General features: G+C 52.4%; 1 protein-coding gene and 3 non-coding genes across 4 annotated transcripts in view; 3 read left to right on the top strand and 1 right to left on the bottom strand.

Moving 5' to 3' along the window:
- LOC122461547 (uncharacterized protein T26G10.4-like) overlaps positions 1-11,311 on the top strand; it is a 31,366-nt gene extending 20,055 nt beyond the window's left edge. The window contains exon 2 of the mRNA XM_043521514.1: positions 10,536-11,311. The gene's annotated coding sequence lies outside the window, so the exon portion shown is untranslated. The remainder of the gene's footprint in view (positions 1-10,535) is intronic.
- LOC119567003 lies at positions 1,361-1,476 on the top strand. Its single transcript, XR_005226636.1, has one exon. It is a non-coding gene; the product is annotated as a U5 spliceosomal RNA (small nuclear RNA).
- LOC119567008 lies at positions 5,283-5,446 on the top strand. Its single transcript, XR_005226641.1, has one exon. It is a non-coding gene; the product is annotated as a U1 spliceosomal RNA (small nuclear RNA).
- LOC114021765 lies at positions 10,541-10,656 on the bottom strand. The gene has a single exon (XR_003566189.2). It is a non-coding gene; the product is annotated as a U5 spliceosomal RNA (small nuclear RNA).
- Positions 11,312-13,840: the final 2,529 nt, after the last annotated feature.

Genomic DNA, 13,840 nt, shown 5'->3' with positions numbered 1-13,840 from the left:
GTTGCGCAGCCCCAGCCGCCGCCCGCCCTCGCTCGCCCCGCACTCTCAACCCACGGTGAGGCCCGCAGCGCCACGCCCGCCGGCCCCGCCCACGCCGGCCCCCACTGCCGCGACCTGCCCCGGAGTGTCCCCGGGGCCCCCGCCGAGCCCCGCCTGCCAAATTCGGGCCCGGCTCGGCAGCCAGCTCCCGCTCCCACAAGGCTCTGCGCGCATACACATCTGCATACGGGCTGCCGCGGCTCCGCCCCTCCCCCTGCCCAGCCCCGGCTCGCCAGCGCTCCGAGCCCCGCCGCCGGCCCCACCCCCACCAGGCGCCCTGGCCCAGGGGCCGCCCGGTCCCGGCCGGGGCCTCTGCGGGGCCCGCTCTCCCGGCGGCCGCCTCACGTGCTGCAGCCAGCCCGGCTCGGAAGAGGCGGGGCCGACAGAGCTGCCCCCGGCTTCAGGAGCGCTCCCGTGTCCGGCCTGCCCGAGAGCCAGAGCCGGTCCCGTCCCAGGGATCCCGGAGCCCCGCGAGCAGCTCGTGTCGCGGACCCGCTTCTGCCGGGGGACGAGCGCCGCCGCCTCTCGCGGCTCTCCCCCCACCAGGAGTCGGAGCCGCCCCGAGCGGCCTCCCCGGCCTGCTCTCGCGCCCGTCCCCGTCCCCGCAGAAGGGCAGGGGCGGCCTCCGCGCCAGAGCCGGGAAGGCCCCTCGGTCCCTCCCCGGGCCGCCCAGGGAGGCTGAGCGCGCAGGCGGGCGGCGCGGGGGGAAGCTGGTCCCGGGTCTCGGGGGGCTGCAGCTCAGCGACCCCCGGGCCCCGGGCAGCGACTCGGCAGCAGAGACGGAGCAAGCGGCGGCCCCCGGCCGGGCCCACCCCGGCTGGCGAGAGACGCTCCAGGGCGATCCCGGCTCCTGCGGCCTCGCGAGGCGCGTGCCTTGGCTCCGGGTTCGAGCCTCCGAACCCAGCGGGGGGCCACGTGCCCTCGGGCTTCCCCGCCCGGCTCCGGGGCCCTCCGTGCGCCTGCGCGTCAGCGGGAGTTTCTGGGGAGACCAGCCGCCCCCGCCCGCCGCCGGCCCCGCCCGCCGGCAGCGCCACCTCCGCCCGGCAGGGGCAGCCCCGAGAAAAGCCTCGTTTGAGCGGCGAGGCGGGCCGGCGAGTCTGATTTGCATACCCACAGTGCATTGCGCTCCGTGAAGCCAGTCCCTGGTGAAGGGGATGGTTCTGCTCCCAGCGTGCCCGGTTCCGATGACCAAGCTCGGGATTGAAGCGGGCTCGATTCACTCTCCTGTAAAAGCGAGCGGTGTGGCGGGCTGTGAGCGTAGTCACCCTGAGGTGAGGAGAGACCGCGGTTTCCCCGGCAGCGCCTCTGCCGGCTGTTTGTTATACTCTGGTTTCTCTTCAGATCGTATAAATCTTTCGCCTTTTACTAAAGATTTCCGTGGAGAGGAACATTTATGAGTTTCTATCCAATTTTTTGAGGCTTCATTTCGGTGAAGCTGATCCTTTTTGTGAAAAACAGACTGGAATGTTGTAGAGCGGTTGTTGTTAAAGGTAACGGTTTGTTCAGTGGTGTGGCGTTGTAACGTGTGAATGTTTCGTAGTTAAGGTCCCGCTCGCACATTGAGGAGCTGGGGAGGTCTGTTGGTTTGCTAAGACTGCTGTTAGACACAGCGTAATATTTTTGGGGGGTCCTTGCACAAAACAGACGAGGGTTTTCTTGGGAAGTAGCTGTTGGAACTGCTGCTCTGGCAAGCTCTATGTCTCTTCTTATTGCAGTTCGTGAATGTTCTAACACTTTTAAACTTTCAGGAGCACTGCTGGGAGGTTAAGAGGTTTTTTTCTTTGCTAACACTGCTGTTAGATACGCTGTACGATTTTTTTTTTTGGCTCCTGCTTGCTTGCCCAGACAATGTTTGTAAGGTGTTCTTTTATTACACTTTTTTCTGACGGTTCATCAAGTGTTGTCTATTCCTTCCTGCCTCCCTTCATTTTCAGATTAAGGATTCAGGACATTAACCAATCCCCAATCACGGTTCTTTTTGGGCACACTCTCTACCTTGCTCTGCAGATTTTGTATGTTAATATTTTATGATAAAAAAGAGAGCACTCTTGTGTATGGTTGTTCTCTGATGTAAAGCAGAGCATTCGCTTGCAACGAGTGGTATTTCCCCCCCACACACACACGCACGTTTTTTCTCTATTTGTGGTAATTCATTCATCACTTTAGGTTTTTAACTCCGATTTGTAGCTGAAAAGATGTAAAAGGGAAACAGTCCTATTAAAATAACTGGTGTTTTTACTTTGTAGGTCCTAACTTCCTTTTGATTATTTTGCAGCAGATTTTCGTGCTTGAAGCCGGACATGATGGGCTCCTTATTTTGATGTAAAGTTCCCTGATTCGGTCAGTGCTAACTCGGGTCACCCTGGCTGCAAAGCGAAGTGCTTTAGCCCTGATGGTGGTTTTGGAGCCCACTTACTGATACCCAGGTTTTTCTTTATATTGTCTAAATATTTTGCTTTTTACTAAACTTTTCTGTGGAAACAATATTTATAAATTTCTTCCCTTTTTTTTTTCCCAAGCTTTGTTTTGCTAAACCTGTTCCTTGGTGTGTACAGTAAAAGACAAAAGGTATTAGAGCGGCTGTAACACGAGCTAAGTCCTTTTGTTATAATTTCTATAATCGAAAGCAGTTGGGCTGTCTGTTAATTTTCTTACGGGGAAGTTAGAATGAACGTTGATGTGGTTTTTTCTTAGGGGGCTCTTTTTGCCTTCAGGCTGTAAGGAGTGTGTTTGAACAGACGAAGCACCCGGGTGCAATACCAGAATGGCCCCCTACGCGACTTTCCTCGGACGTGGGAGGATTGCACGCGGAGGCGTATTGTCAGCGCTCCCCAGCTCCACCCCGGTCTCCGCGGGCGGGTCAACGAGCTGTGCGGTGGCTGCAGGCTGGCGAAGCCCAGTCCCGGGGGGCGGCGGGGGCTGGGGACAAGCCGGCCGCTCTTTGCCGCCCCTGGGCGGGCTGCTCTAACCGTAGGGGGCGGGGCGCGATCCCCTGCAGGCTCCGAGCAATGGCCGGTCCGGCCCGACAGCTCGCCGGGGCGGCTCCGCGGCCCTTGCAGTTGCACCGGCCCTTTCCCGCGGGCACCCGGGAGTGGCCAGCGCCCCGAGCCCGCCTGCACCGCCCGAGGCGCAGAGCCCGGCACCCGCAGGCTCCGGGCCCGGGGGCGTCTCCTGCGTTCCAGGGGCTGCAGCCGCAGCTCGGAGGCTCGGGCCCCCCTGCGCTCTCGGACCTACCCGGGACGCTACTTTGAATGCCCAGAATGCATTGCGCATCGTCACCTGCTCCCCGCCCCGCGTCCCTGGTCCTTGGGCTGGGTTTGCTCCCAGGGATCCTGGTTCCGACGGTAAAACTCGGGCTTTACGCCGGCCAGTGCAATGGGCCGTACAAGGGGAAGGATTTACGGGCCGTCCGTGTAGCGCCCGTGGGCTTTTATTGTGAAAAAAAACAGAGCGTTGGTGATTCATTAATTGAAGTTGTGTTAATGCTTACATTGCTCAGAAATCTCTACTGGTTCTTTACACGTCACTTATCTCGAGAATTAACAAAAATACCGTTTACAATGTATTTAGAGCTCAGTGTGCTAGTGAGATGTTTTTCCAACAGGGGGCTATTTTGTGTTCCGAATTCATCTTGCTGTTTGGTTTCGTATGTTTTTAGTACTAGTGATTTGCTGAGACTTTGCATACTGTAGAAAATAACTTTCAGATATATATTCAAATGTCATGCTTTTCATGCATGATTACATTTCCAAAGGAAGGAATTAAAATAACTAATCCCCATGCCCTATGCACATAATTTAACTCAATCCCCATGTTTTCTGTGTTAATATTTAATGGTACAACAAGGGTATTCATGTTGGCCTCTCGGGTTATTCTAGATGACCTTATGCAGCAGAGCTCATTGGCAACTAATTCTTTCACTCCCATGATCTCCTGTAAGAAGGCCAGAGTGGGTCAGACCAAGGGTCCACCTAGCCCAGTGGAGTGTACAGAACAGAACAATTTGGAGTGATCCACCCTCATCTTCCACTCCTGGTCTCTGTGGAGTCAGAGATTTAGGGCTTGCCTCAAGCATTGGATTGCATCACTGACCAACTTCACTAATAGCTCTTGACGGACCTAGTCTCTATGAACTCACCTCATTCTCTGTGGAAGCCAGTGCTACTTTTCGCCCTCACAACATCCCATGGCAGGGAGTTCGGCACCTTAATTTTGTCAGGTGGGTCCCCCGCACCTTTACTGTATTGCGGGAAAGGGTGAATAACACTTCCCTCTTCACTTTAGCCACATCATTCGTGGTTTCATAGACCTCTCTCACAGTGGTTCTCAACCTTCTTATTTACCAGGGGCCCTAAAAATAAATACACAGCCCTGCGGATCCCCAGCCAGAGGTGAAGCGGGGACGGGGGCACACGGGGTCACCTGCTCCCCCCCGCACCCCGCTAACGTAGCGGGGCGGAGCGGTGGCGTGTCTCCTTGGCTAGCTGCTGCCTGCTCGTGGGGTCAGGGGCTGGGAGGCACCCCTTCCTGATGGCCGGGGAGAGCTCTCTGCTGCCGGGAGACTGCCGGTTTTTGTTGTGAGCCTCCTGCCCCCGGCAGCAAGCCAGGCAAACGGGCTCGGTGGCCCGCGGAGGTGGGCCAAGCCCAGGTTTCTCTTGGCGGCCGCCCGGTTGAGAACCGGGGCTGTAGCCTAGCCCTCCTTAGCCATCTCCAGTCTAAACTGACCAGCCCTCCTAACCTCTGAGTCTCGCCGCAGCCTTTGGAAGCCTGCTCTTTCTGCTGGGGAGAGAGAGAAGCGAAATGCAGCGTCCCTCTTCCGCCGGCAGCACGTGACGCAGCCGCCCGCCGGGGGGACCGGGCGGCCCTTGGGCCAGGGCGGCTGTGGGGGTGGGGCCGGCCGCGGGGCTCTGAGCGCTGAAGTGCCGGGACTGGCCGGGGGGGAGCGCGGGGCCCGGGCTGGCAGGGGGAGGGGCCCGATCGGAGGGGCGGAGCCGCGGCAGCCCGTATGCAGATATGTGTGCGCGCAGAGCCTTGTGGGAGCGGGAGCTGGCTGCCGAGCGGGGCCCGAATTTGGCAGCCGGGGCTCGGCGGGGAGAAGGGTGGGGTCCCGAAGACACCCCGGGGCAGGTCGCGGCAGTGGGGGCTGGCGTGGGCGGGGCCGGCGGGCGTGGCGCGGCGGGCCCCACCGTGGGTTGAGAGTGCGGGGCGAGCGAGGGCGGGCGGCGGCTGGGGCTGCGCAACTCATACTTACCTGGCAGGGGAGACACCATGATCACGAAGGTGGTTTTCCCAGGGCGAGGCTCATCCATTGCACTGCGGGTGTGCTGACCCCTGCGATTTCCCCAAATGCGGGAAACTCGACTGCATAATTTGTGGTAGTGGGGGACTGCGTTCGCGCTCTCCCCTGGCGATCGGTCAAAAGAAGAGAAGTTTTAATGTTCTGTTAGGAGTTATTTTTGTTTTTTTTTGTAAGTTATTCTGAATCTTTTTCTTTCTGTGTTGTCAGTTTTTTTCTATGTCTTTGTTATTGCTTGGTCCTGTAGGGGGCTCACCTACCTTGTTTTCTTTTTCAATGCTTGTGAGTAGTTTTTGGGGCGTTTGTGATTCACGCTGGCGTTTGGTTCAACAAGAAAACTGAGACTTTGCCTTACGACGCTATGTTGTTTTGACTGCTCTGTTAATTGGAGCTCAGGCTGCTGGTTTCTTTGTTGTTTTTCTGTTCTTTCCTGGGCTCTTACATCTGGTCTGCTCTCTACTCTGCCTTTGTGGGGCTTGGACCAGTGCCTTCTTTTGCCCTAAAGGGAGCTGCTTGGCGGCTCTGCCTTTTGCCCCGCTTGCAGCTTTTTGCCTGTTCCTCCTTCTTGGGCCTCCTCTGATGGGAGGATGGCCTGTCAAAAACGCCTCTCTCACCTGGTCCCCTCCTCCTCCAATGTGCAGGCTCTCCTCCGGCCCTGGGGTGCTTTGGCTTTTGCTCTCTGTTCTTTCTCTTGGTGGCAATCCTCTCTGTGCTACGGAGACTAGGCCTCTTCCAATCTGCCCTGGAGGAAAATTCCTTCCCCACCTCAAATATGGCGAGCAGCTAAACCCTGAGCATATGGGCAAGATTCATCAGCCAGATACTACAGAAAATTCTTTCCTGGGTAATTCAGATCCCTCCCCATCTAATATCCCATCACAGGCCATTGGGCCTATTTACCATGAATATTTAATTACCAAAACCATGTTATCCCATCATACCATCTCCTCCATAAACTTATCGAGTTTAATTTTAAAGCGAGATAGGTCTTTTCCCCCCACAGCTTCCCTTGGAAGGCTATTCCAAAACTTCACTCCTCTGATGGTTAGAAACCTTCGTCTAATTTCTAGTCTAAATTTCCTGGTGGCCAGTTTATATCCATTTGTTCTTGTGTCCACATTGGTACTGAGCTTAAATAATTCCTCTCCCTCGCCGGTATTTATCCCTCTGATATATTTATAGAGAGCAATCATATCTCCCCTCAACCTTCTTTTAGTTAGCTAAACAAGCCAAGCTCCTTGAGTCTCCTTTCATAAGACAAGTTTTCCATTCCTCGGATCATCCTAATAGCCCTTCTCTGTACCTGTGCCAGTTTGAATTCATCCTTCTTAAACATGGGAGACCAGAACTGCACACAGTATTCCAGGTGAAGTCTCACCAGTGCCTTGTATAACGGTACTCAAACCTCCTTATCCCTACTGGAAATACTCTCCTGATGCATCCCAATACCGCATTAGCTTTTTTCACGGCCATATCACATTGGCGGCTCATAGTCATCCTATGATCAACCAATACTCCAAGGTCCTTTTCCTCCTCAGTTACTTCTAATTGATGCGTCCCTAGCTTATAACTAAATTTCTTCTTATTAATCCCTAAATGCATGACCTTACACTTCTCACTATTAAATTTCATCCTATTACTATTATTACCGTTTACAAGGTCATCCAGATCCTCCTGTAGGATATCCCTGTCCTTCTCTAAATTGGCAATGCTTCCCAGCTTTGTATCATCCGCAAACTTTATTAGCACACTCCCACTTTTTGTGCCGAGGTCAGTAATAAAAAGATTAAATAAGATTGGTCCCAAAACCGATCCTTGAGGAACTCCACTGGTAACCTCCCTCCAGCCTGACAGTTCACCTTTCAGTAGGACCCATTGTAGTCTCCCCTTTAACCAGTTCCTTATCCACCTTTCAATGTTCCCATTGATCCCCATCTTATCCAATTTAACTAATAATTCCCCATGTGGCACGGTATCAAATGCCTTACTGAAATCTAGGTAAATTAGATCCACTGCGTTTCCTTTGTCTAAAAAATCTGTTACTTTCTCAAAGAAGGAGATCAGGTTGGTTTGGCACGATCTACCTTTTGTAAAACCATGTTGTATTTTGTCCCATTTACCATTGACTTCAATGTCCTTAACTACCTTCTCCTTCAAAATTTTTTCCAAGACCTTGCATACTACAGATGTCAAACTAACAGGCCTATAATTACCCGGATCACTTTTTTTCCCTTTCTTAAAAATAGGAACTATGTTAGCAATTCTCCAACCATACGGTACAACCCCTGAGCTTACAGATTCATTAAAAATTCTTGCTAATGGGCTTGCAATTTCATGTGCCAATTCCTTTAATATTCTTGGATGAAGATTATCTGGGCCCCCCGATTTAGTCCCATTAAGCTGTTTGAGTTTCACTTCTACCTCAAATATGGTAATGTCTACCTCCATATCCTCATTCCCGTTTGTCATGCTACCATTATCCCTAAGATCCTCTTTAGTCTTATTAAAGACTGAGGCAAAGTATTTGTTTAGATATTGGGCCATGCCTAGATTATCCTTGACCTCCACTCCATCCTCAGTGTTTGAGCTCTGGGGGAATGGAATAAAAAGCCCTGTCAAGAAGAAACTGTTGTCCCTATGCTGCTTGGACTTCAGGGAGAGGGCACGCCTTCTAAGCGTCAGCAAGGGATCCCGGCTGTCTGGCTAGGGATAGCCCTCAGGGACACACAGGGCTTGCGTGTTACAGCAGCTTCTACTGCTTTTTGAAACTTCAGACTGTAACTCCTTTGTGTGTATGTTTCCCTGCTTTAACCTGGTAAATAAGTTTCTTCTTTCTTTTCCTAGTTAGTAAAGATTTAGCTAGTTTAGTAGTTAGATTTAGATTTAGCTAGTTTAGTATGGGATTGGCCACAAACGTTGTCTTCACTTTGAGATCTGAGGTGCAATTGACCTGGCTGAGTGACCGGTCCGAGTGACCAGAATATTGTTATGGTTTTTGGTGCAAGGGACCATCTGTCACAAAGGCAGGCTCACCTAGTGCCTGAGGAGTTCACACTTGATACTTGGTTGGTGACATCGAAATGTGGAAGACACAACCGTGAGGAGCCCCGCTGTCTGCCAGCCCCGGGCACCCGGGGCTCCTGTTCTCTGGGGCTCTGGCTGCACTGGAAAGGTAAGTTTCTAGCTTCCCTGGTTCAGAAACCAGAAGGGAAATAAAGAGGACCCACGTTACCATTTTTTTTTTTTTAAAGCACCCTCATGATTTTTAAGCCAATTTCGTGATTTTTGGGCATCTGACTCATGATTTTCCAATGGTGAGGGTGACAACACTGAGAAGTTAAGGATTTTTATTTAGCCTTTACAGGACAGTAGGTTGGGGGGGGGGGGTAAAGCAGGATAGGGACCCCTGTGTGGCAGGGCAGCCTGCCCTGCCACAAGTGAATTGGGGGCACTAGGACCCCGCGGCAGCAATTGATGCCGGGAGCCGGCAGAGGAGAGTCAGCGGGAGCTGCAGGCTCCGGGGCCCGGGGAGGTGAGCGGGCGGCAGCAGGCGGGGCCGGGGGAGAGACCGGGCCCCAAACGTTGGTGGAGCCGGGCCCCCGGGCCCTGAATATTGCTGGAGCCTGGGCACCACGAGTGTATATAACTCACTGCCCCTGTTCAGGACCGGTAACTATACAGCGGCTGCAGAACATTTGGGGTGTGTGTGTGTGTATACGTAGGTATTAAGTATTAGTTATTGATCATAAATCAAATTGCGTTATGATAATAAATGTGACATCTTGTCTTGTCCCCTGAAAGGATCCTGTGTAGTTTTGTCTGCATAACACTCTGCCAATCTGCCCTGGAGGAAAATTCCTTCCTGACCCCAAATATGGCCATCAGCTAAACCCTGAGCATGTGGGCAAGACTGACCAGCCAGACACCCAGGAAAGAATTCTCTGCAGTAAGTCAGATCCCACCCCATCTAACATCCCATCACAGGCCACGGGGTGTATCTACCGCTAACAGTCAAAGATCAATTAATTGCCAAAATTAGGCTACCCCGTCCTACCAAGAAGGATCCCAGCTTCTTAAACAATCCTCTGGAAAGACAAAGAACCTCACGTCCAGGAGCGGCGAGTGAGATACGCTCGTGGTGCCCGGGCTCCAGCATTATTCAGGGCCCGGGGGCCCGGCTCCACCAATGTTTGAGGCCTGGTCTCTCCTCCAGCCCGCCTGTTGCCCCCCACTCACCTCCCCGGGCCCCGGAGCCTGACTCTCCTGTGCCGGCTCCCGGCATCAACTGCTGCCACAGGGTCCGAGTGCCCCCAATTCACTTGTGGCAGGGCAGGCTGCCCTTACCCTGCCCTTTTGCCCTAGTGCTGAGCCTCTGCAATGCCCCAAACCCCTCATTCCCAACCCCAGCCAGAGCCCTCATCCTCTGCACCCTAATCCTCTGCCCCAGCCCTGAGCCCCCTCCCACACCCCAAACCTCTCATCCTCAGCCCCACAGCCCTCACCCCTGCACCCCCTCCTATCCCCAAACTCCCTCCCAGAGCCTGCAGCCCCTCACCCCCTCCTACACCCCCACCTCCAGTGCAGAGCCTGCACCCAAAGTCCATCCCAGAGCCTGCACCCTGCACCCTAATCCCCAGCCCAGGGCCTTCACCCCAGACCTCCTCCCCCCACCCAAACTCCCTCCCAGAGCCTTAGTCGGGGTGGGCGGTGTGGAGTTGGGGGGGGGCGGGTTCTGGGCACCACCAACATTTCTCCAAAACACTCCCAAGAAACAGGCAAGGACTGGCCTGTCTCCCAGATAGGCCAATGTAAATACCCTTTTTGTGCCATTAAATATTAACACAGAAGACACGGGGATGAGGTATTCTAATTCCTTTGTTTGGGAATAAAATCATGCATGAAAAAAATTAAACTTGAAAATACTGTATATCTGAAATTTATTTTCTACATTATGCAAACCTTGTCTTAGGAAATCACTCATACCAAAAACATATGAAACCAAACAGCTAGGTGAATGCAGATCACACACTAGGCCCCTGCTGGGGCCTCACTAACATCTCACTAACACATCGATCTCTAAAGATGTTGTAAACACTATTTTTTAAAGCGCTGGTTTTCTTTTTACAAAAGGAGCTTTAGCCATCAAGAGACGTTCAAGTAGCAAAGTCCAACCACAATTCTGCTTTTTACACAACAATAGGGAACAGCCTCACCGAAATGAAGCCTCAAAAAATTGGGTAGAAACTCATAAATGTTTCTCTCCACGGAAATCTTTAGTAAAAGGCGAAAGATTTATAAGAGCTGAAGAGAAACCAGAGTATCCAGGATACTCTGCAGAGGTGCTGCCGGGGCAACCACAAATATAGAAAACAGTGTGGGAAAATACCAGTAGTTGCAAGCGACTTTTCTGGGTTACATCATTTAGAACAACCATACTCATTACTATGAGTGCTCTCTTTGTTATCATGAAATGTAAACACAGAAAATCTGCAGATCAAGGTAGAGAGTGTGCATAAAAAGAACCACGACTGGGGACTGGTTAATGTCCTGAATCCTTAATCTGAAAATGAAGGGACGCAGGAAAGAATAGACAACACTTGATGAAAAACGTCAGAAAAACGTTTAATAAAAGAACACCTTACAAACATTGTCTGGGTAAGCAAGCAGGAGCCAAAAAAAAAATCGTACAGCGTATCTAACAGCAGTGTTAGCAAAGAAAAAAACCTCTTAACTTCCCAGCAGTGCTCCTGAAAGTTTAAAAGTGTTAGCACATTCACCAACTGCAATGAGAAAAGACATAGAACTCGCCAGAGCAGCCCAAAAATATTACGCTGTGTCTAACAGCAGTCTTAACAAACTAAGCCCTGGTCTACACTAGGACTTTAGGTCGAATTTAGCAGCGTTAAATCGATGTAAACCCGTACCTGTCCACACGATGAAGCCATTTATTTCGACTTAAAGGGCTCTTAAAATCGATTTCCTTACTCCACCCCTGACAAGTGGATTAGCACTTAAATCGGCCTTGCCGGGTCGAATTTGGGGTACTGTGGACACAATTCGACGGTATTGGCCTCCGGGAGCTATCCCAGAGTGCTCCATTTTGACCGCTCTGGACAGCGCTCTCAACTCAGATGCACTGGCCAGGTAGACAGGAAAAGAACCGCGAACTTTTGAATCTCATTTCCTGTTTGGCCAGCGTGGCAAGCTGCAGGTGACCATGCAGAGCTCATCAGCAGAGGTGACCATGATGGAGTCTCAGAATCGCAAAAGAGCTCCAGCATGGACCGAACGGGAGGTACGGGATCTGATCGCTGTATGGGGAGAGGAATCCGTGCTATCAGAACTCCGTTCCAGTTTTCGAAATGCCAAAACCTTTGTCAAAATCTCCCAGGGCATGAAGGACAGAGGCCATAACAGGGACCCGAAGCAGTGCCGCGTGAAACTGAAGGAGCTGAGGCAAGCCTACCAGAAAACCAGAGAGGCGAACAGCCGCTCCGGGTCAGAGCCCCAAACATGCCGCTTCTATGATGAGCTGCATGCCATTTTAGGGGGTTCAGCCACCACTACCCCAGCCGTGTTGTTTGACTCCTTCAATGGAGATGGAGGCAATACGGAAGCAGGTTTTGGGGACGAAGAAGATGATTATGAGGAGGAGGTTGTAGATAGCTCACAGCAAGCAAGCGGAGAAACCGGTTTTCCCGACAGCCAGGAACTGTTGCTCACCCTGGACCTGGAGCCAGTACCCCCCGAACCCACCCAAGGCTGCCTCCTGGACCCAGCAGGCGGAGAAGGGACCTCCGGTGAGTGTACCTTTTAAAATACTATACATGGTGTAAAAGCAAGCATGTGAAAGGATTACTTTGCCCTGGCATTCGCGGCTCTCCTGGATATACTCCCAAAGCCTTTGCAAAAGGTTTCTGGGGAGGGCAGACTTATTGCGTCCTTCATGGTAGGACACTTTACCACTCCAGGCCAGTAACACGTACTCGGGAATCATTGTACAACAAAGCATTGCAGTGTATGTTTGCTGGCGTTCAAGCAACATCCGTTCTTTATCTCTCTGTGTTATCCTCAGGAGAGTGAGATATAATCCATGGTCACCTGGTTGAAATAGGGTGCTTTTCTTCAGGGGACACTCAGAGGAGCCCATTCCTGCTGGGCTGTTTGCCTGCGGCTGAACAGAAATGTTCCCCGCTGTTAGCCACAGGGAGGGGGGAGGGTTGAGGGGGTAGCCACGCGGTGGGGGGAGGCAAAATGCGACCTTGTAACGAAAGCACATGTGCTATGTATGTAATGTTAACAGCAAGGTTTACCCTGAAAGAGTGTAGCCAGTGTTTTATAAAATGTGTCTTTTTAAATACCGCTGTCCCTTTTTTTTTCTCCACCAGCTGCATGTGTTTCAATGATCACAGGATCTTCTCCTTCCCAGAGGCTAGTGAAGATTAGAAAGAAAAAAAAACGCACTCGAGATGAAATGTTCTCCGAGCTGATGCTGTCCTCCCACACTGACAGAGCACAGACGAATGCATGGAGGCAAATAATGTCAGACTGCAGGAAAGCACAAAATGACCGGGAGGAGAGGTGGCGGGCTGAAGAGAGTAAGTGGCGGGCTGAAGAGAGGGCTGAAGCTCGAATGTGGCGGCAGCGTGATGAGAGGAGGCAGGATTCAATGCTGGGGCTGCTGGAGGACCAAACCAGTATGCTCCAGTGTATGGTTGAGCTGCAGCAAAGGCAGCTGGAGAACAGACTGCCACTACAGCCCCTGTGTAACCAACCGCCCTCCTCCCCAAGTTCCATAGCCTCCACACCCAGACGCCCAAGAACGCGGTGGGGGGGCCTCTGGCCAACCAGCCACTCTACCACAGAGGATTGCCCAAAAAAAAGAAGGCTGTCATTCAATAAATTTTAAAGTTGTAAACTTTTAAAGTGCTGTGTGGCATTTTCCTTCCCTCCTCCACCACCCCTCCTGGGCTACCTTGGTAGTCATCCCCCTGTTTGTGTGATGAATGAATGAAGAATGCATGAATGTGAAGCAACAATGACTTTATTGCCTCTGCAAGCGGTGATCGAAGGGAGGAGGGGAGGGTGGTTAGCTTACAGGGAAGTAGAGTGAACCAAGGGGCGGGGGGTTTCATCAAGGAGAAACAAACAGAACTTTCACACCGTAGCCTGGCCAGTCATGAAACTGGTTTTCAAAGCCTCTCTGATGCGTACCGCGCCCTCCTGTGCTCTTCTAACCGCCCTGGTGTCTGGCTGCGCGTAACCAGCAGCCAGGCGATTTGCCTCAACCTCCCACCCCGCCATAAACGTCTCCCCCTTACTCTCACAGATATTGTGGAGCACACAGCAAGCAGTAATAACAGTGGGAATATTGGTTTCGCTGAGGTCTAAGCGAGTCAGTAAACTGCGCCAGCGCGCCTTTAAACGTCCAAATGCACATTCTACCACCATTCTGCACTTGCTCAGCCTGTAGTTGAACAGCTCCTGACTACTGTCCAGGCTGCC

This window comes from Chelonia mydas, chromosome 8 (assembly GCF_015237465.2).
Source record: "Chelonia mydas isolate rCheMyd1 chromosome 8, rCheMyd1.pri.v2, whole genome shotgun sequence".
Lineage (NCBI taxonomy): Eukaryota > Metazoa > Chordata > Testudines > Cheloniidae > Chelonia > Chelonia mydas.
The sequence above is the reverse complement of the archived record's forward strand: the minus strand, read 5'-3'. Positions and strand labels throughout refer to the sequence as shown.